Genomic DNA, 17,346 nt, shown 5'->3' on the forward strand with positions numbered 1-17,346 from the left:
GATCGTGGGTTCGAATCCCACACAAAACATGGATGTTTGGTGTGTGTGCGTGTTATTCTGTGTTTGCGTTGTTCTGTGTTTAGGTAGCGGCCTTGTAACGAGCTGATCACATGTCTAAGGAGTTCTACCGTCTGTAAAATGATCATGAAACTGAGAAATCAACCCTATGCTGCAAAGTGGGAGTAAGAAGAGGAGAACATGGCTAAGGAGTTTATTTGTGGATTTTCTCAGTCCTTCCAGGTAAATGCTGGGATAATACACGTATTTGGATCAGGCCACGACCTCTTCACTTTATTATTCATTAGTCATCACATTATCCGATACTGAGAGCGCCAGTAAATTTCCTAGGAGAAACCATGTAAAATGTTACATTAGGCTGAATATGTAGACGCCATAATTGTAAAATCAAGTAGGAGACCGGACGGACAGAGACAGTTTCAGAATGGAATATGGACTGAAATGTATCAAAATCTGGTTCAGTGGCAACTTCGATTAACTTCAGTGTTAAAGCTCCATATTTGTTGAGTGATTGTCAAACGTTTGTCTGTTTGTGATAGACAGACTGCATAGAAAATGAAGCCTCCAAAAATCCTTCTTTATCACGGGAAAGTGCTTACAGAGTTGTTACCTAGTATGGATAGTGGGACTTACAGACAGACCCACAGACACACGCGTCCAACAAATCTTGTATTGTTCCGTGTATCATTTGCCGCTGGAAAGTGTTTACTGAGCCGTTGCCTAGCAGCGAAAGGAAGTATACACATTACCGGGGTTCTAGGTAGCAACGATTGGGAGGAAGGGGGATACCCATAGAGAGATGCAGATTTGCGGGATGTATTATAAATGGGATTGAGATGGGTTTACATGTCATGATATACGTACATACCAAATTTCATAAAGATTGCTTAAGTCTTTGAAAGCTAATAAGGGAAGTTGGCACAGCTACACAAACAACATGGTGATCATATAAGCCTATTCTCACTTTTCAAAATAAGGATATAGGTTAAAAGGAGATGTTTGCATCCAAAGAACGAGAAAAATTGAATCTGATTATATCAATACTCTTGAAATAGCACTGCATTCCTGTACTGTCTGTTGCATTTCAAGAGCTAGTAGGAAAGTACAGTGAATATTTCATCCTGCTTTCAACGTGAAGTAATATAATGCTATTTGTCTGGAACAAATCTGCTGCATGAGTAGTCTCTCATTTGTATATCATTTGTATTTCTATTTCTTCTCCTAAGGTAATTCCCCCGTCAGTTTCGAAGGACAGATGTAGAATTCGGTTCCTTGCTTCTGGTAACTCGAACAAAACAAAACCAGCTCCGGCATATACATTACAGGGACAAACGTACAGCAGCTGTCATGGTCCAGAAGGTCTATAAATGTGGGATGGAGCTTGATTGAAAGGGAGGTCAGACCCAGCGGTACACATCGCTACCTCAGATCTGCTCATGCAGTCAACAAAGATCGACTTGGTTCTGTTAAAATGCGAGGCGGTTCCTAACATTTCCCAGGAGAGTACAAGCGCAAATATCTGACAAATCAACATGGACTACTGAGCCGTTATCACCACAAACATGGCTCTGTTTTGTGGGGACGAGAAGTGGATTCACCATTATGCTCCAGAAAGGAGACACCATAGTATAAAACGGAAACGCCCTACATCTTCAAGCAAAAGGAGGTTGAAAACTCAACCACTGGCGGGAACACTAACAAAAGAGGGCTTTATAGTGGAGTGTTTCGGGACCCATTGAAACCACCTATTCAAACAAAACTCAAGGGACTACTTCCGAAATTTGTCACAAAATTGCACGATAATCCCCGTCCGTACACTGCATCACATGCTGTTGAAAACCTCTGCTATCTGAACTCTGAGGTATTGAAGCACTTTCCGTATAGCGGTAAACTGGTTCTTTCTAAGTATCACCGTTTGCTCCACTCAAAATACATTTTGAGAAGCCTCCATTTCACCAGTGACAGGAAGTTGAACGCAACTGTGCATGCGTGGAGTGTCACTGTACCAAAACCTTTTTTATGAGAGCATTCAGAAGCTTTTTCGAGCTGGGTTATGTGTGCCTAAAAGGACAAGGTTTGTACAGAAAAAAATATGCCAATATGCACACCCATTATACATATTATTTAATATAGATTAATTTTGTATATTTTGTGATTCACGTTTGTACTTTCCATAATTTCAAATGTTTCAGCAGTGTAAATAAATATTATATTTACCCCAGGTAACTGCTGTACAATTCCCAGTACCTTAAAAATCGTTAATGTTCTTGTAGAACCGCGGGTACACTCTTACTTTCTACATCATTAATTATTTGGCATTCACAGTTCTGTTCTGTTTAAACACTTCCCGCTGATGGAGCCCTGTAACCCCACATCGAAAACATAAAAACGACTGCAAAGAATTTTGAGCATTCTTGCTCGCCAATACGTACATTAACGGCTCCGGTACGCAGACCTCTAGTGGGCCTATCACAGCAGCCCTCGAAAATATATGAGTACGGAGCAGTCGGTGCAATGAAAATTGACGTATGAAGACAGAAGTATCCGGAGAAAATCTGCAACAATGGCCCTTCTAAATAATAAGGAATTGAGATGCACACAAAATCTCACGTTATGGAGCAACTTATTTCGAAAAGGACATTCCACAAATACTATCAATGGCTCGCCTAATGCTGCATCCCGAAGTGACCCCTAAGTATACTGCGAGGAAAACAATACCGAAAAAGCAGTGTCCTGTATTTAATTTGTCGATATGGAGAGATACGTACGTGGCTGCTTTCATGAAGTTGACAAGGAGACATCCAGTGAATATAGGCACATCGCTGACATTTCCGACCGCTTTCCACCGGAACAGTGGTACAGGTGGAGACCACCATCGACCACCATCCCTCTGCTACGAAGTAGGTGACCGCAATCAAACTGGCCTCAACAGACGTCATGCAAACTCTTCAGTAGACCAATGAGTACGATATCGAGAAAGAGACTAGGCAGCGTCTGCGCAGTGGCTGTTGAGGCCAGACAGAGGCCGTCCTGCTCGGGGATTATGTTAACAAGAACTAAGAGTCAATCTAATACTGAGATTGGATATGGGAGTTTACTTCGCCACCTTACTCCTGTACCTTTATGGCAATTATACTGATAAATTACAAATTATGACAGACCCTCTTTTGTAAAATTTGAGGTTTTCACGGCGGTGACTATGAAGAATGTCGTCTTCTGGGATGTGGTGCCGTGTAGATCTTGTGTCAATCGACTGATTTTCTTCAGAATCTCTTTTATTCACCAGCGAAATAAACTGACAAAATAAGCGAATCTACATTACTGTTTTCGATTTTTTGTCTCTATACAGATGTAAGTAATTGTTCAAAGCAGAATGTGGACAGAGATATTACACTAATAGAAGTTTATACGAATGTTTTCATAACTTGCGCATTTTACGTTCTGATATATTATTGACAAAGAAGTTCCGTTTTATTCGTAAGATCGGGTGAGACTGAGTTCAGTTTGTACATCATCAACTGTTGGGCCCTTGTGTCAATCTCGATTGATGATGATTAAATGATGATATAGCAGTTAGCAGATTGGTAATTGGAAAGGAAACTGAAATACTCGGAAGAAAGCCTGTCCCACTGACACTTTGCCCACCACAAATCACACATTATCTGATCTGGGATCAAACCTGCGTCGCTGCGGTTGGAAGCCGGCGGCAATGGAAATAACTGTGTGGGCGAATTCAGAACCGTCTAATTTTTTGACGGATAATAGGCGACTTCGCACGGATTCGAGCACAGAATATTCTGTGTCGAATACGGCGGATAGGACATTGGTCCTTTGCACCGAGGCCGCGCCATAGCTCAAGCGGTTAGTCGCTGGCTTCCCACCGCGGTGGTCCGGGTTCGACCCCGGGTCTGGTCAAGTGGGATTTTTGGTGGGAAAAGTGGCGCTAGGGAGGGTTTTCTCCTAGTAATTCGGTTTCCCTTGCAAAGCTTCATTCCACCAAATTCTCCATCATCATAATCACTCGGGGCAAGCTACAATAGACCAATCAGTGGCCGCCGTGCTGAGTGGACCCAGTTGGACTCCACCCCCCACTAAGCGAAATGGCCCTTTGCATTTAACCTCATTTATGCTTTGCTTCTGTAACCGTACGTCCCTCGCCAAAATTATTTCATTAAGGGCATGACCAACTTATGCATTGTTTATCACCATGAGAGACGCTCCTCCGGCGAGATACCATCCCAGGACCGTCTGGTTGTAATTCAGCTATTGTCCTCCTTAGGCTTAGGGTGCCACTATTGTCCCTAACGTCACCTGTTCGCTCCTAGTGTCATAAACCCATGAACTGAACTTGTACGAGACGGTCCAGGAGGGGTCTTAGGTTCCCTGCTCCCGTGCCCTGAAGACCTAAAAAAGTTTATGATGTGCCTCTCGAAAAATACGAATGTATGACAGATGTCGGGCTCGACCTTTCGCTTTCTCTGTTATTTTTCTTGTTTTGTTTTATGCCCACTGGGGACTTGTAAAGAGAGGGCAGTCGGTTATAGGGAGCGGAGGAGGACGGCTGTTGAAATGTAGATAGAGAACAGAGAAGTGTTTTACGGTAGGGGTAGTGAGTAGGATGGACGGAGCAGCTAGCTTGGAGGACAATGTAAATATTGATCATTGACTGAAACTTTAAATTAAAACTGCAATACACGGCGTGTTCTGGAACCCCCGGATTCATTAACCCCGAAGTGTGTTCCACTCCCATATCCGAAGCACCCGTAGCCTTGAGACAAAGAACTCAAGCTCGAGCGAGAGTCGTGGCAGCTGTACGTCGGAGGGCGGCTACACTTCTTTCGAAAGCCGAGGCTTACCTGCGCCAGTCAGCCATTCTATTTTCTTATCAAATCAACAAAAAAATCACATTCTCTCTTCACTTGCTCCAGAATATCTTACTATGTGACAAATGTTATCCCGTTAGGATATGAACACAGTTTAAAAAAGTGAAATAAATCGTACCATTTTAATAATTTCGTCTCTCCGTTGTACATCTTGAGCCAGTGCAGTCTAGTTCACATCCTCAACAATAGTTTCCCTGTGGCAAGTTTCCAAAAGGTTCTCTCGCCAAAAATTTTTGAGCATCCCCCCCCCGGTCTTTGATCAACATGGCCCTTCTTCTAAGAGCCCGGGGATATATCTACAAATCACGAGGTGCCTTGCAGTATAACACCCTCCGGTTTCCTCTCAAAATTCTCTTAAGTCGGACCACGCAAGATGCCCAGACATAAGGACAAATTCAGCACCTCCCTGCCTCTTCTGCCTCTCCTGCCTCTTACTCTACAACTCCACAAGTGAAAATGAATACTTAATAGATTCTTAGAAATGTAGCGATTCAACCTTTATTCTTCGTTTTTCTTATTCAGAGACTTTCTATGCCCGCTCGGAGACAAGGATTTCATGATTTTCTTCAGTCTCATCAGACAGATACCGACAAGTAGAGGCAATTCACTAGATTGTGGTCTTTCAAACAAAAACACGTTGTTTCGTACTATCATATATTGGGATATTGCCGTTTTCCTAGGACTTAAGTAAATATGAGGCTCTTAATTAAGAAGTCAAGTAATATAAGTAAATAACGAGTTTTCTATCCCTTTTACCAATTCAGCCACTTTAATCATCAGTCATTCACTCTCTCGTTTATTACTTATTCCCTCATATATTAATTAACGAAGATTCGCTAAAATTTCACTTCAGAAGAAACGCGGTAACAGCCATGGCTGGAAGGTCACTGTTAGAAGAGTTTCGCGGTGTGATAAAATGCCACAACTAGTTATGTAAAACAGCTACAATGTGAAACTTAACGCTGCTGTTATATGCGATGGTGGTGTAACGGTCAGCATAGTTGCCTTCCAAGCAGTTGATCCGGGTTCGATTCCCGGCCATCGCATAATTTTTTAATAACCTCATTTATTGATTCCACAAATTCTCGCATTATATTCCGGATACATTTCGGATTTAAAAATGGCGGATCCTTTTATTTATATTTATTTATGTTGATCGTAATAAATGTTGAACTTTGGAGTGAAAGAATAAAGAAAGGAAGGTAGTGTGCAGGTTGGATGGATGAAGAGTCACATAGGCAAGACAATTGGAAATAAGAACAAAAGGGACAAAGAACAACAAACAGCAGGAGTAATACTATAAGAAAGAAGATAGGACATGAACATGGAGAAAACCAGCGGGAGAGTTTGTTTCCGATCTCGACTGACCTGCCTCAGAAGCAGCTACATTCTGCAACGCACTCTGTTGGGTTCTTTCATGAGGAGTTGCCAACCTAATGTGGCATCATTATGCTTTCCCACGACGTTCTCTCCTCTGTTGCAACAACTGTAACCTGCGAACAGTTATTAATCGAGCCATGACTAAAATTATGTAATATTCAGTGTATATTGCAGGGCATTGTATCAGCTGCCGCGGTTATGAAGACTGGAATTTAACGATAAGGTGACATTATTAAACAAGACTAATCGGAGGTGGGAATGAAGCTGACGTGGAATTTTCTTATTCTCGTGTAATGCTGTGAAAATCTGTGAAGAATCTCGAAATTCGTTATCAAACACCAGATAATATTGCATCAGAAAAATAAAAAAAAATACAGAGGAGATAATTAACAAATTAAGATTCCTGGCTCAAGAAACGTATGAAAATGTGACTCTGCTCTGGTTAAGTGTAAGGTAATATCAGAAAAGTTCGAACCTAAATCGGCAGAAGAATAGCTCCTCCATTGCAAATTCAGATTAAACTGTTACAACAAATATTGTGCATGTAGTTGGTCTGTGATTTTCAAATCACTTTAAGCAGTGGCCGATATAATTGCAAAGTCACAGTACACCGAAATTACTTACTCGTCTTCTTGCTGACAACGCCTGCGATAAACTTGGAGCTGGTACGGAAAAGTTTACCATAGGCCAATAGGGTTGTGAGCTGTCGAGGTTCTTTTAGACAGTCAGCCCGCAGATTGCGATAAGGTTGTCAGCCTTACACTCTGGCCGCCTTTCACTCCCCAAAAGAATCTTGGTACTCATTTCTATTTGAGGATGAGTAGACCCCAGGGCCGTTGTGTGGTTGGAAAGATTAAGTAAATTAAAAAAATGCACCTCATCGGGGCTAGAACCCACGACCTTCCGGTTTGCAGCATAGTGCCTCAACGAACTACGCTACCGAGTGCCCCCTTAAAGGAATAGTTTTAAGTATATCTATAAAAAAGTAAAGGTAAAGTAACTGTAACAGGCCGTGAAGGCCCATAGGGCAGTGAGACGTCGAGGCTCCTACATATCTCTAGAGAATCGGCTCACAGATAGCAGTGAGGTTGTCAATCTAACGCCCCGGCCGCCCTTTATCTCTCAGGAAGATTCCTGGCACTCATTTCTTTTAGAGGCTGAGTCGACCCCAGGGCCATACTGTGGCTAGAAGGATTAGGTAAATTGAAAAATCCACCGCATCGGGATTCGAATCAGCGACCTTCCAGCTTGTAGCATAGTGCCTCAAAGAACTACATAATGCAAGAAACATAAAAAGACAGAGGTGTTCGGATTATAAAGGAGAAAGCATCTGTCATGCAGGCATAGAAACCAACGAGCACAACTCGAAAACAGAACGGATACACAAAATTGTATTTATCACGTAAATGAGCAACGTACTTCGCTATTCTTCAAGGCCGTTTACTTTCAGAGTAACATCAAGGTTTCAAAGGCATATTTCTCTACCCCACAACTGCTATTGTCCTTCCAGATCCACAACCCACGAGAGATATTTCATGCAACCCAACCTGTAAAACTGAACATAATTAAAAAAATACAGCGTAAACTAAGTTCTGAGATTCGACACAATGACCTGCAGAATGCCAAGTTCTAACTTAAAACAAAGTCATCGAGGCTGTCTCTAGCCTTTCCAATTTCAATTCACATGTTAAAAAGAATAAATAAATAACACTTTTCTTAAGGAACGGTGAGAAACTTAGAGCTTCAGCGCCTGACTTTCAGGCTACCCACCTGGCAGCTTTGTACTGTTGGTTTCCAGCAACAGGCGAATCGAATTCTCTGATTCCATTTGTTCATCCGATTTCAGAACGCAAGAAATATCGCTAAATTCTGTGTCCCTTCCTCAGCCCTTCTGTCTGAGTTTCTGTGGTCCTCTGGGTTTAATTTGGGTCCAGTTATTTAGTTTACAATGAAATTAAGTTTCGGAGAAATGTGCGGGATAAGCAGTATTTTCCATGGGACCCGTTGAGAACCTGTTACAGGTATGATGACATACGTGGATACATGGTGGATTCAAACAGTCATGAATTTGCATTAATGAAGAACTAAACCGTAAATCACATACTCGAACAATTGAGACATATAAATCGCAGAATCTTTACGTACAGTTGAACAGTCGAAATATTGTTAATGAAGAAAAATTAAGTATGGTGAAGTTTGTTGTTTTTTAATTTGGATTCTTTTGATAGATGAGTTTCCTAAAATACTTTAATAGTGGCCAACGGTTAATATTACACAAGGAAGGCTTGAATATTATTACTCTACATCAATAATTACTATGAAGAGCCTGATGTGCTCAAAACTGTTTTCAGCAACTATTTGATGGTAATTGTCGGTCACATTAGCCGAGCGGTCTAAGGCATGTACTGTCTTCGCTCGCTTGGAAACCGGGATCGTGGGTTCGAATCCCACTCAGGGCATGAATGTTTAGTTTGTGTGTGCGTTTTTCTGTGTTTGTCTACAGGTAGAGGCCTTGCGACGAGCTGATCACCCGCCCAATGAGTCCTATCGAATGTGTAAGATCTAGAAAAACCGAAGTGAACGGAGAAGTTCATGGAGGTAGGCCTAGGCCTACTGGAGCTGTAGTGCCAAGGAAAAAACAAAAATTCGATGGTAACTCACCAGAACTGTCAAGCCGAGCGTACGTTTCTTAATTTTTAAGGCTGTTATAATTCGTGTGTTTTAATTGCGTTACCAGGAGACGACTAGTGTGTGTGTAACAGTGAATTATGAAGTACAGAAATAGCGCTAGCGCTGTATTTATACGTAATTATCGGTGTTGAGTATAAGGAGTAAATAAACCCATTGATCCGCTCCAGAATCCGCGTAATTAGTCACTAATACACGTGACAATAATAATAATAATAATAATAATAATAATAATAATAATGGAAAGTTTCAAGCCTTAACAGTCCTTTCACACAATATTCTTTGTTTCTTTAAATTCTCATTGGTTCGGGTCATGTAAAGTGCTTCGGGTCCTCGTCATCACGGTCATGAGATTTGCGCGACTCCTAGTTTCGTGAGACAGTAAAATACGTTCATTAACCTGCGGGATACGGACCTAAGTGCGACTGTATTGACAAGGACCAGCACCAATTTACCCGACCGATAGCCAGCTGATTTTGGTTTCGGGTCCCATCACGAACCATGACCAAAATTTTGTTCTTTCCAAGATGTTCACGTGTTTTGTAATGGGACCTCCTCTTCGACGATTGGAGGGTTCTGCAGGATACCGATCAGTATCTCTACTGAACAAAATTCGTTTTTTAAACTTTGCATAGCGGGGTTTGGAGTCCAGTTGGGTACACCCGGTACGGCAGCCACTTATTGGGCTACTGTACCTGCCCCGGATGATTATGATCATGGATAATTTGGAGGAATGAAGATTGGGAGGGGAATCCGAAGTCCTAGGACAGAACCTACCCCAGGCCACTTTATCCGCCACAAATCCCACTTGACCATACCCGGGGTTGAACCCGGGCCGCAGCGGTGGGAAGCCATCGACTAACCGTTTGAGCTATGGCGCAGCCTATATCAAATATAAACTAAACAAGAAGTTCTGGGAAGAACGAATGACATGCTTTCCCTTGATACGACACGCAAAACACAGAAAACGAAGCGTCCAACAATTCTTCTGTTATTGCATGTATATTCGTTGCCTCAGGAACGTGTCTACCGAGCCGTTACCTAGCAACGAGAGCGGAAAAGACAGACACGGAACAAGGTGATCTCATAAGAGTACTTTTTCTCGTATTTTTCAAAATAGGGAAAGCATGCTAAAAAATTTGGACTTGCCTATGCATACAGTATAATGTAAACATCGTTGCCTAGCAGTGGGAGTAACGTGTTTACTACTCTTAGTGTCTTCTTTTCGGTCCGTCCTGATGTATTAATTAAATGTTCAGCACAGACACTCGTGTGGGAGTATCACTCAATAACACAGATGAATATGGTCATGAGTCCCCCGGGGCTCGGAACCAAGAATGGGTTGGCGAGAGCCAAAAACAATTTACCAGATCGGACGCCCATGCGGAGGTGGGGTCAAATACCTCCACCGTATCCCTGCGAGACGTAGGAAGCGACGGAAAGAGAACCCAGTGTCTCAGAGTACAACTGGGTCAGTCTGTTCCTGGGGGATATAAATAGGGGGACCTGACCCTCTAGGTTGGGGGAGTCTCGAATCTGAGACAGTAAAATGTGGCCATGATTCCTGCGGGACACGGATCTGAGGACGACTGCACTGGCGAGGGCCAGGAACAATTGTAAACGACAGACCCAACCTCTCATCATGGAGGATTGTATGTAAGGACTATAACGGCAAGTGTTCAGTTGGAAAATAAAAATTCTGATCGTGGGTCTCAAGTGGCTTTTTGTCAGGGCGAACTTATTTGTCGTTAAACCGCCAGTCGTAAAGTAACTTTGACTCTGAATGCATTCATTCGTGAGTCGTCATTCAGTATTCGTTATCCGTAAACCAAATTGAGTGACTCGGAAATCAGAATTAAGTCACAGTAGAAGAAAGACGAGAAGACAGGCCAGTCATAGAAAGAGAATGAGAATAGAGCAAGTCCTCTACATTCAAGGAAGAAGGGTTCGGCTGAAGATTCATTGTCAGTTATTGTAATTGATTGTAATTACGAGAGATTGTAAAAGAATGCGTCAATAAATCCAAGCATCATCCAAACCCCGTGATTATTAGTCACGAAGCCATGAGCTCATGACAATACGATGAAAGAAAAACAGAATGCATAGGTAACTTTTGTGAACGCGGTTATGAACCTTCGGGTTCTACAAGGGATGGGAATTTCTTGACTAGCCAAGTGGCTGTCATTTTTCAATAAGGGCTGTGCTACATTCACTTCTTGGTTTTATAATTTATAGCAAGTCTTCTGAAGAGAATGTGTGGAGTATGTCCCTTGACATTCCCCCCGCTGATTTCCAGGAGCTTCTTCTGATTCCTTCAGTCGTTTGTCTTCACCTGCAATACTGCTCTTCCGCCAGCCAGCTCACCGCCTTCTGTGTGACAGATACTATCGAGATATCGACACAGTGAATTAGTATCAGAAAGGAAGCTTCATAACACAGTCAGCACAACAAAATAGAGACAAAACTGAATAAACCGCGTAGGTAGAATGTCTCGTGAAACATATTCTGCAGTATAAATAAAAATGGGTCCGAGACAGAGGGAGACCTTGGAAAAGATGGAGTGAATGTCTTTTGTGAGGTGGGACAGACTTGGCTGCTTGTGCCATGAAGGAGAATAATACAAACGTAACTATAGTTAGTAATCAAATATTTGGAACTGGTATACATGACCTGTCTTATTTGGATTTATCGCTCTAATAACATCTAGCGAACAGCACAAACCGAGAATCTTCCCATTATCCAGTTTTTTCTGCCATAATATCTGTTCCTCTTATTCACTCCAAACATTACCCTCAGAACTGTCTTCAGACTGTGTTTCTCCTTTGGAATAAGGGACCGAATTTCATACACGAAATCATAAAATTATATTTTTAAAATTTGTACTTTAATTTTAAGGAGCCGGGATGGCGTAGTCGGTATATTGACTGGCTACTGGCTGGACGACAGAGGGGTCGGAGTTCGAGTCCCGGTAGGGTCAAGATTTTTTCTTTTCCAGGTCGTCCAGACCGGTTCTTGGGCCCACCCAGCCTCCGATCCAATTAGTACTCGGGCTCTTTCCCCAGGGGTAAAGCGACTGGGGCGTGACGCTAACCATTCACCTCAAACTAGTGCCGAGATCATGAAAACTTGGATCTGTACGTCCACTCCCCCATACGTCTTCATGGCGTAGTGCTTAATTAGTTGAACACAGGGACAGCTCTACTTTTGTACTTTAATTTTAGCTTCTTAGACATGAGACAAAACTGAACGGTGGCAAGCATTTCACGCAATGAAACCGGCCATGTTTATCAAAGACGAAGATTATGACTGTAGGCAAAAAAAAAATGAGAAAGGAAAAGTATTTCTAAAAATAAATTGCTAAATGCTACAAGAAACTTCCTTATGCAGAAATTTATCGTTACAGAAGATTCATGTTGTCACGTATAGGGGGTGGCGGAACAAATAATTGTAGATTCTAGGCTTAATGATTGGATTTATTGGACGTCTCTATTTCAGTTACACTGGACTATAACAGTTCTCACATTTAACTCCTTCTGGTTAATGAATTTCCCACTGTTGCTTAGATCTTGCACTGGTGTCTAACCTCTAGTCTTCTCAAATTCTGCTTAGCTCTGCCTAGCTCTAGAAAACACGTTGATTCACTGCTGACTCATTTCTTCTTTTCTAAAGTCAAAGTTATGTTACGACCGATGGTCAGTCGGCCAGTCTGTCTTGGAATAAAGCACCCATCTGGGGCTTAAGACCAGATTTTTATCACTGTATGACAGTTGCGGGCTCGTTGATACAGAGCGTTCTCTCTGACGAAAGGACGAGTCTGTCGTTTGCCAGAGTCAGAGTCAGCAGCAATATTTCTGTTGTCAGTATGTACAATACGCAATTTACATATTATTAAATGTGTGTATATACAACACATGCAGGGCCTCTTGTCAGTCCAGGCTCAGTACAACAGTTCATGCCCTATTATTAGTAGCTCCTGCTACAACAGCAGCTACCGTTACTGCTTCTACTTCACATCAGCTTGGCGTACCGAATAGAGGACACCGAGTCGAACAGTTCAGCTATCCGTTGTCACAAAAACAACATCTCCGGTGTGCAGAAAACGTCTGTGTGGGTTGCTGTGAGAACCATACTTTTCGAGCCGTTGACTGACAATGGACGCCTTGTATCGACTCCTATATTCCGGCTTTCAGGCAATGTTTACCAAGCGTTGCTTAAAAATTGATTGCTTCAGTTGGTCGTCCCGGATACGTGTATTAACAAGAAGTTAACTATGCAATGGTTTCACATATCACAATAATTTGAAAGAACCCCTAACGAAAACTACACGTAGAAATCGAGAATTATGCTCAATTCCTCTTTATACTCTCTTTATATGCTTCCAGAACAGTAAAAATATTAACAATATTTTAGGATGTAATAATAATCTATTTTAACTAAGCGCTTACTTGAAACAGGTTCAGGAGGTCACCGATATCTTTAAATATATATGAGAATACTCAATTAACTTCATAACCCAAACCTAAATACAAATAAGATTGCAATAATAAAAAGAGTATTTTTAACAGACGAATTCAGAAGCAGGAATTAGGAAGGGAATAATTAAGACCAGGAAGAATTCTCCCGTTATATCAACAAATATTAATTTAACACTAAAATACTCTCCCTTAATTTACGATTTTCTAATTTACAAGAAGTCAGAAAATATAAGTTTATTAAAAGAACAAACCATCAGAATTAGGGCTTCAATATTCGCTGTTATGACAGAATCTANCAGCTCCACGTCCCGGCCGCTTAACCCCCGGAGAAAGAACTCCCGTTACCCATTTAATAGGAGACTGTGAAGGCTCCAGAGCCGGTCTGGACGATGTGGAGAAGAAAAATTTCTTGACCCTCCCGGGACACGAACTCCGACCATTCGGTTGTGATAGACACAAAGGCATATAGTATTTGTCATTCTAAAGACGCGTCAACATTACTCGTACTCGTGCTCGTTCTCTGCTCATGCTCGCCAGGCTTATGCTCGTCGGAAGACTCATCTGGCTTTTACTTGTGCTCGTAAATCTTCGTCCACACTACTTCAGTTGCTCACCAGGCTTCGGCGCGTGAGGATCCGTATATTTACTCGTCGTGTGTATATACTGTAGTCGTATTTTAATTTATTGGCTATAGTTTTTAAATTTGCTTGTCTCGTGACTTGTCATATCGTCCACATTACTCGCGAGCATAGCGAGTCACAAGAGCACGAGAACGAGCACGAATAATGTGGACGCGCCTTAAGAAAAATTATATTGAAATGGCAAATGTGAATAATTGAAGAGAAATTAGTCATGGCCCATTTAATGGCACTATCCTAGCATTCACCTGGAAAAAGCGAAAGAAACAAGAGCAGCTGCGTAAGGTTACCTGGAGTCCCACTTGTGATTAGAACCTGGCAGTACCGAACAAAAACTGTCGAAGCCATTTGCTCTGTCATCAACACACGGGGAGATACAGAAAATGACTTATATCAGACTGCATTTGTTCTACACTGATCTCAGCACTAAACCGTTTTCATAGTTTCCTTCAGCACCTCCAGGCGAATGTTGGGATAGTAATTTAATACAATTCACTACCATATCATTTTGGCACACGATAGTGTAGTTGGTTGAGGCATTATGCCACGAGCCGGAAGGTCGCAGGTTCGAGTCCCGATGGGGTGAATTTTTAAATTTACCTACTCCATCTATTCGCATTATGGCCCTGGGGTCGGCTCAGCCTCTAACATAAATGAGTACAAGGAGACTTCCTGGAGGGTAAAGGGCGGCCGGCACGTAAGGCTGACAACCGTACCGCCATCCGTGAGCCGATTTTCTAGAGAAAATGTGGGAGCCTCGGCGTCTGACAGCCCTATGGACCTTCACGGCCTGTTACAGGGATATCTTTACCGTTTCCTTTACATTTACACTTATATGATATGGTTCTCACTTCGTTTCGCGCTATGAACATAGAATTTAGTAATCGTTAAAGAGCATCCAAACAAATCAACTACAAGGTATGAAGTAAAGAGACAAAATAGTTTGGTGGGAATTTCTTCATTACCTGGAGGGATGTTACTTTATCAAAATAAGCTTCGGTCCCTGAAGTTAGTTACTTAGCGGAAGTGACCGCATCTGTGCATTGGCTGCATCGTACAGGGCCGCTGAAGTGGCCATCCAGGGAACTACACGGACACAAGCGAGCGTTTGATTGATTGTTGTGCGTCCTCGCCCAAGAGGAGAGCGTGATTCTTGAAGCCAATTACTTCGGGTGTGGCCCATCCGACGTTAATTATCGGTCCCGGAGCATTGCTGCGCATTTGTAACAGGTAAAAATGCACAGAGTTTGCATGGCAAGGTTGACAAGGTAGCGAATCGTTTGCTTTTTATGTCCTCTCACTGTTAGCTGATACACACTTGAAGACACTGGAGAACCTATAAAATATTCTGCAGTTGTAAACCGAAAGGAAACAGAACTACTATGGATCTTACTAGGGCGTGTTAAGTCTTTGCAAATCTAACAATTTAAGTGGCTCTCAGATGCTTCGGGAAATGATAGTGTCTGCGAAGGGAACCAAAGAATGACCCGCCAGCTTTCCATTTATTTTTATTTGGAAGCTCCAGGACTACAGATAGAACTAAAATTATTATTATCGCACTGATTACTCTTGAAAAACTTAGCATTATTTGCTTTTATGACCTTACATTGTTAGATGATATACAATAGAAGGCACTAAATGACCTATGCGATTTTCTGTATTTGCAAAACAAAAGAACAGAGAAATAATGCAGACTGGACTAAGTCGTGTTAGGTCTTTGTAGCTGTAACAGTTTAGATGGCTTCACATATTTAAGGAACTGAGGATGTCTGGGACCATGGAATTGCCCGTCAACCTGTCTTTTGGGTCCAATTGAGTGTCTTCCGTCTGAAGACTGAGATAGAATTCAGTCTCCAAAACTTTGTGTGTTTTAACTAAAAATAGGCCGAAGGATAATGTCCAGAAATATAATATTGGTGTTAATATACCATCGTCACAAACATTTAGATCTCAACCATTTTTTGTTTAGAAGCATCAGGACTGGAAGTAAAAATAAATTATTATTGCTTCATTTTCTGTTTTTCAGAACATTTAGTTTTATGACATAAAATAACTATCTTTAAGATATCTGTACTTGTGAGTATTAGGCCTATAAGCATTAACTTCCAAATATTTTAATTAATTTCATATCCGAAGTTTGAATAATCTAAAGATTAAAATACGAAGAGAGTATACGGACACGACTTATAGTGATCCGAGCTGAATTTCACAACTTAAGGTTTAAACATCAAAGGACAAAAGCCTTAAAGCCTTAATCGATTAAAGGAGAGAAGGAAAACACCAACGGTTAAAAAAATTAAATTAATAGTGGAAACTGTAATATAAATCACTGTACTCCTATTATGGATTGGAGATCCTGTTTCGTAGAGTGGAGTGCGCTGGTTGCGACCGGCCTTCACCAGGAGTCCTTCGAGGTTTTCCGTAGTCTCGTCAGATACCCGGATTGCACCCTGTGTATCGCTTTCATTTCTTCCCACAGCCACTCATTTACCACTACAACTAAATAGAAAATTTCGCACACTTAGCTCTTCTCCAGTCACTATGATCGTGTCATTAAAGTGCTGTATGAACGAAGCAGTTGCCACAGAGCCCATCAAAGTGCATAAAGTGTCTTCGTTTGCTTGAACGTTGGGATCGTGGGTTCGATTCTAACTCAAGGTATATATGTCTGTATTGTGTGGGTTTATTCTGTGTTTGTGTTGTTCTGTGTGTAGGTAGAGGCATTACGACGGGCTGATCTCCCGTCCAAGGTATCCTACCGACTGCATATAGGACCAAGAAGCTGAAAAGTGGAGGAGGCCCAACAAGGGTTGTAAAGTCATAACAATAATAATAAAGTTGACGATAAGCTGCTGCATAGACCAAAGTAACGAACCCTGTACAGCGCAACTTCTGTCAGTTTCAGTAAGAGAGAATGTGTGCTTTCCCGGCTAGTCATATTGCAAAAGTATTCTGATTATTTTATTTTACATGCATGAATATAAAGGCATCCTCTTCAAATCTGTTCAAGTCACAGGCTCCGTTGATCACAACTCTTGTGATTTTACTCAGTGCCTCCAACCGAATACCAGATTAATAGTTTCGAGCAGGCCATGGTCACCTCCGTTCATCTTTTACTACCAAAACTGCACGACAGAATTCTCATCTCTTTTGACGTCGTATAAAACCTGTAGTTGAGACAGCGTCGTCGAATATCAAAATGGATATTCGTTTCCATAGCGCGTGTAGCCGCCGCCACGCCCTTCGCCTCAGTGTGGGAATATT

General features: G+C 41.8%; 1 non-coding gene across 1 annotated transcript; it reads left to right on the forward strand.

Annotated features, from left to right (window-relative positions):
- The first annotated feature begins 5,875 nt into the window (after nt 1–5,875).
- On the forward strand, nt 5,876–5,947 carry Trnag-ucc. Its single transcript has one exon. It is a non-coding gene; the product is annotated as a tRNA-Gly (tRNA).
- Nucleotides 5,948–17,346: the final 11,399 nt, after the last annotated feature.

This window comes from Cryptotermes secundus, unplaced genomic scaffold (genome assembly GCF_002891405.2).
Source record: "Cryptotermes secundus unplaced genomic scaffold, Csec_1.0 scaffold468, whole genome shotgun sequence".
Taxonomy (NCBI): Eukaryota; Metazoa; Arthropoda; class Insecta; order Blattodea; family Kalotermitidae; genus Cryptotermes; species Cryptotermes secundus.